This window comes from Odontesthes bonariensis, chromosome 22, assembly GCF_027942865.1.
Source record: "Odontesthes bonariensis isolate fOdoBon6 chromosome 22, fOdoBon6.hap1, whole genome shotgun sequence".
Lineage (NCBI taxonomy): Eukaryota > Metazoa > Chordata > Actinopteri > Atheriniformes > Atherinopsidae > Odontesthes > Odontesthes bonariensis.
The window spans coordinates 22,112,505-22,118,697 of NC_134527.1; positions in this window are offsets into that span (position 1 = coordinate 22,112,505).

Genomic DNA, 6,193 nt, shown 5'->3' on the forward strand with positions numbered 1-6,193 from the left:
GAGCAACTGGTGCCAGGCCTTCAGTGCCCTCTTATGTGTGCTTCTTGGTCCGTCAATTGAGACTTGAATGGAGTGTAAACACAAGGGAAGTCTCATGACTTGCGAGTTTCTGGCTAAACAAGTGCTGTTATTGTCCATAACAACGGCCCTGATGTTATCCATCCAATTCCTGGGATCATTGTTACTCCGACTGACCTTTAGTTAGACGGTCAGACTGAAAGCACAATAGCCTCCAGTAGAAATGCTTCAGTATGTGACTGATTGGTCTCGTGAATTTAATCAAAGCTAAAATGTTAGCATCCCTGTCTGAGATGTGAGAGGACTTTAAACTTCTCAAAGTCTCTCAATTCATGGGTTAGCGACACTGAGCATGCTTTGTTCTGAAGATCTGCTTGAAGTGAACCAAATATGTTGTTTTGTTTGTTTGCTTGTCTCTAGACAGTCTTGACTTTTCATTTGAACCCAGCATTTGTTCAAACATAACCAAATATCTACAAAGCTAAAGGTATTCCCAGCCTCAACTGTTGTTTATGTTTCAAAGCTAATTAGCATGTTAGCATTTAGCTCAAGATGCCACTTTGCTAACATCACAGCTGTTAGTGCAAGCTCAGTCCCCACTGATGTTTTTACATAATAAATGGAGAGCTCTTTTTCATAGTCTCCTGATTATGCCATGAAACTACATAATATTAACTAAAAATTAAAAGATAATTAAGATCTAGGCCCCCTTCCATATCCTCACTGATTTTGTATAGTATTCACCACAATATTTCATTTATATTGTAGTCATTTCCATGCTTTAATGAAACAGAATCCAATTGATGATAACTTGTTTTGAGAGTAAAGGAAGTAAACACATAGAGAATTAAGATCACCAAAGTCCGCTTTTAACAAAAGATCCTTGTGACTACAAACCAAAGAGAAAGATGGCTGCAGTTCATAGTTTTTTGTCTACCTGCAGCTACATAACAGCCTCATTATTTAATTAACATAACAATTTAAAGGTCCAGTCTAATCATGCTTCCTGCACTTTTTATCAGCTCTTGCTCTGTGGTGGTCTCCCACCGGCACTGTGAAGAGCTGTCAGGGATTTTAATTTTTATGGGGTGTGATGAGCTGTCGGATTTCCCCCCTTTTCAAGGCTTACGGTTCAACACATTCCTGGCTGCATTGGTCAGTATGATTTTAATCTGTTTTCACAGGCAGGCGGCACAGACAGACACCATCTTGTTTGGAATTCCAGTCCCACTTCACTGTGAGCTGAGACCTTCAATGTCTCCTTGTGGACATACCAGAGGGGAATCAAGGATGGCAGCCATTTGTTCGTCCCTCATGTGCCAGAAAACATTCAAGCCTCATGCTGCCTATCATATCTTAACGCTGTCATATCTTTCAGAGGCATCACTCTAGAGGCACACATAGCTTTGTCCCGGCTGAAAAAACAAAAAGGTGGGGCGACGTCACAGGCAGCAAATCACAGCGTTGATTCAGCAGAGGCACTTTAGAGCTGGAGAGTGTCACAGAGCAGAGTCAAAGTGCAGGATCACGTGTTAAAGACACCAAAACCACTTAGAAACGTAAGAGGAGGAGATAAGTTGTGACACCAACAGGGCTATCAGCTCATAATAACATGGAGTGAGATGGAATAACTTAGTACGAGGGACAGTTTACCACAGAATTTCCCCTTAAAAGTAAAATCACTGTAGAGTGACAAGCTTTGTCAGCAAAATAAAAAGAGATGAGGTATTCTGGTATACACCACTAGTAAATCCCAGTTTGAATCCAACGTTACAGCCACTTTGACAGGAAGTCTTCTTAAAGAACAGGCCCTCTTAAAGGGATAGTTCGCCTCTTTTGGCTCGGCTCACAGTACGCAGCAGGGGGTAATAAAATGTTCATAAATGATATTGCTAGTATGGAATGTCATACAGCTTCATGTCAAAAGAGGCAAACTATCCCTTTAAGCATTTGTTAATACAGTTTTATAAAATTAGAAACAAACCAAATAGTATTAAAAAGCATGAAAACGATCAGGTTTAAAATTTAAGCAAGTAATTGGCATCACACAGTTGCCATGGGCAGGCCTTGTGCTCCGACTGTTACTAAATAAATAATTCAGTCAATTCTGACCTCTATCTTCAAAAGCTACTAGTGAAGAAAGCATCATTAATCATTCCGGGCTTTGGAAGTGCTGGATTATGGAGAAATTCCAACTAAAAGTCTTTTTGCTAACTCTTTTGTAGGGCTTTACTTAAATGACAACAGATCCATCTCTAATAGAGAACTGATGACAACCATATGATGCAGCTGAAATCTCTGGACAACAATTTGTTGATGTATTGTCATTAAACGTGTTGTCAAAGTAGGAGGAATGCGATGCATAGAACAGATAAAAGGCTTACATGTACACATATGTGGAGGTTTTCAAACTTTACTGTCCAGCTTACCAGTATAAAGTCCTGAAATTGTCAGAATACACCCGTGTGTAACCAGAGAAGGTAATTCTGTTTGTTTTGTTTTTGTTAGTGCTATTTCTGAGCATTTCCAGCCATGAAAGCACATCCTCAGTAGAGAATATCCAAAAATTCAGGAGCATGAGACAACTGCGGAAAAAGTCTGGACATGAAACCCGCTTTACAGTACTGTAGATAGGCTATACACATACTCAAAGTCTTCGATCCATATTTTCTCAATCAGCAAAGAGATATTTCCATAAATCTTGTTTTGTCTGAGCACTACTTGCTGATTTGAAGTGAACAGAGCTTAGCCTAAAAACACAGAGGCTCTATAATTATCGGCACCAATCAGGACTATGAGGATCCTGAGTTTAAAAACTCAGCAACAAAACTGAAAAAATATTAGAAATATTTCAGAAAACATAAGATCATATCAGATTCTATCACACTTCAGAATAGCAACATCTCAGAAAACATGATATTTTAGAAGAGAAAACTCAGAAACAAAACCAGAAAAAACAGAAACACAACGATATTTTAGAGAACATCTCAGAAAACAAAAAACTTTTCTGGAAACACAAATCGGAAATCTGCAAATAAATTATTATTATTAATTATTTATTTGTTAACAGACTTAGTCCAGCTCCCTCTGTATTCAGTCATTGTGGTAGGCTAAGCTAAGCTAACCAGCTGATGACTCAGGCCTTGTCCACACGTAGCCGGGTATTTTTAAAACCGAATGTTTCCCCCCCTCCGTTTATAAAAAAAATCTGTATCCACATTACCTCGTTTTCGAAAAAAACACCTTCCACACATAACCGAACATCTGCGTTTTCACCTGTCTTGACAACCCAAATGCATTTGCTGTTTTGCGCAATCTGCCCTCGTCAGCTAAATAATAAAGTGTGCACGCCACTTTTTTGAGCACACGGACAGGTGATCGTATGACAGTGGACTGCCCCTCGATATGAGGACGTAATAATTCCGACAGCGACAGGAGTGAGGAGTACGACTTGGGCGTGTAAAATCAAGGCAGTAAACAGCGCCTGCACAATAATAACCACCACAGTTCTCAAGGCATCCATGCTTCTTCAGTAAACAAAGGTCGCACTTTAGACTTTTAAGCAGATTTGTTGTTGTTTTGGCGCATATTGTGACGTTCGAAAACGCAAATCTCCGGTTATCTCTGTCTACACGCAGCTGCATAAACGGAGTTTTCAAAAATCTTCACTTTGCCCGGAGTTTTTAAAAACATTCGTTTACGGTGCGTTTTTATGCGTTTTCATGTGGATGACAGGTCCAAACGTAGAAAAATATATTCGTTTTAGCAGATACCCGGCTACGTGTGGATGGGGCCTGAAGCTTCAGATTTACCACACAGACATGAGGGAGATGTTGTCTTTTCATCCAGTCCTGGTAACGTAATTGTGGATAATGTTTCTTTTCCCCACAAAGCTGGTTCTGCCAGACGTTTCTTCCTGTTAGAACAGAGCTTTTTCTTCCCACCGTCGCCTCTTGCATGCTCAGGACGAGGAATTGGATCAAAGAGAAGTTTCGATGCAATCGGTTGGCTTCCTTAGCTAAGCAGCTTTTTAAAAAACTGGCTTTGTATGAACTGGACTACTTTGGAATTTACATCATTTGATTTGGACTGCATCTTGAATGTGCTTTGAGATGACATTTTTTTGTGATTTGGCATTGTATAAGTAAAACTGAATTGGATTGAATTGAAAGCTGAAATATTTATTCGACCCTCTGTCATAAAAACAACAAAAAACATGAATATCCACACCACGGTGACAGAAATAATAATGTAACACATTTATCAGCTAAACAAGTTTCACTGACATTAACCAATCTGTTAACATCTAATGACTCTAAAGCTGCTCTTTTTTGTTGTAGCATTATTGCTGCTTAACTTGCATGGCTGCCAATCATGGCAGGTTAAAGGGTCACAGTCCACATTGGGACGGGCCACCGACACCCTGTAGGGAGCATTTCCTGTGGTAGCCTGCATGCTCCTGCCAGTGGGAGGTCAAACATCGAGGGGCCAGAGGGCAGAGTGTGTGTATATATTAAGGAAACTAGTTTCTCCTGGTCAGATTCCAAATATGCAGATTATCCCATTTGAGATATATCTAATGATGACCCTCAACTATGTTTGCTTTGTATGATGGATTAATAAAATTGTTCTTTTCAGGGTCCCACAGGAAGCTTCACCCTATCTCCATGAGAATAATACTTTCATAAATGTCTGGAATGTGGAGGTTATTGCTGAAGTCATAATATCAGATACTTGAAGTGTACACGGAATTCTTCACATTTTTAAATCTAAGTAGAAACAGACAGCTAATGCCATTTATCAGCTACTCATAATGTTTGGGGCAAAGGGAAGAGGAAAAGGTATCCTAAAAATTTTTTTTAAAAAAGAGTACATTTTAGTCTCTTTTTATGGTTTCTTCTTTCTTGGTAAAAAGAAATAAAATAGTTTAAGATTTGAGCACTTGGTGTGCACAACACTTAATCATAAAACTCGTAGAATATATTTAAAAACTTGATATATTGACATAAGAAATGACAAACTCCGCTGAAGCCAAATTACCGCAGAGGTACCGGAAGGCATCTTGTGCCGATTAACCAGCAGATGATGTTATCACCCGAGTCCATCCCATTACTACTTAGAGCTGTCATTTTAAACCAACGTCATTTAAATTACTTTTGTTTTTTGGAGCATACAGCTGTATTTTATTATTTCTGTTGGATGAGAATTTAAGGCGTTTGATGAATGAATCGGACGCCCTTTTGACATCCCAGATGCCAAAACAGACCATGGTGCAAAGCACCCCCTACAAGCCTTCTCTTTTTTTATAGGTTCATTTTAGGAACTGAGAGATCCTTCACAATATTTCAGTGATTGAGTTTTGGGCCACAGGCAGGAGGATGGAGGAAGCACGCATTAGACAAATGAACAACCCTAATCCATTCAGCCCCTTTTTGTTAATCCAATCTTTCCTCAAGACCGAGGAAATGTCTCTGTACTTTCAGTTGGACTCAAAGATAAACTGATTAGATTTTAGAGGAAAAAGCAGATTTTTGTAAAATAATTAAGTGGTGACAGTATAGAAACAAAAGCTTTAAGCTGACACTGCTATTTAACCTTTTGTGGCCTTTTATCATGCAAAGCTGTAACTCGAGATTTTAACCATGTTTCAAAACAGAAATGATCTTCACCTCACCAGCACCTTTCTGTGGTAGAAGGCAAGTCTGAATCTTTAGAGTTTTAGTTTGCACCTTCTTTTTGTGTCACCCAGGTTTGGCAGCACTGACATAACCTGGAGCAAGAAGACAAACACGAACACGTTTTGGATATGAGCGGAAACATGAATAGTAATTGGAATTTTTTTTTCAGTCGGGTATGCTTTAACTATTCTTCCACGGCAGTGAGTGTTGACCATATTAATTCATATTAAACCAGTGGAAGCAATCGATCATGTGATCAGCCAAGTGAGTAAAGCGTTGGCTGGTTTTGTCCCCTTATATGCAAAAGACTAAAAACAACCGAAGCAAGTGTTTTTTGTATGCTTTGCTTTCCGAAAAGTTTCATTTTTCTTTATTTTGCAGATTCCAGCCACCTTTTCTCATATGTAACTTTAAAACACTCTGAAAAAATGTTTGATCTTCGTACTACACTCTTTCAGAATCGTCTTTACGAGCCCAATGTGAACAGACGCTAATAA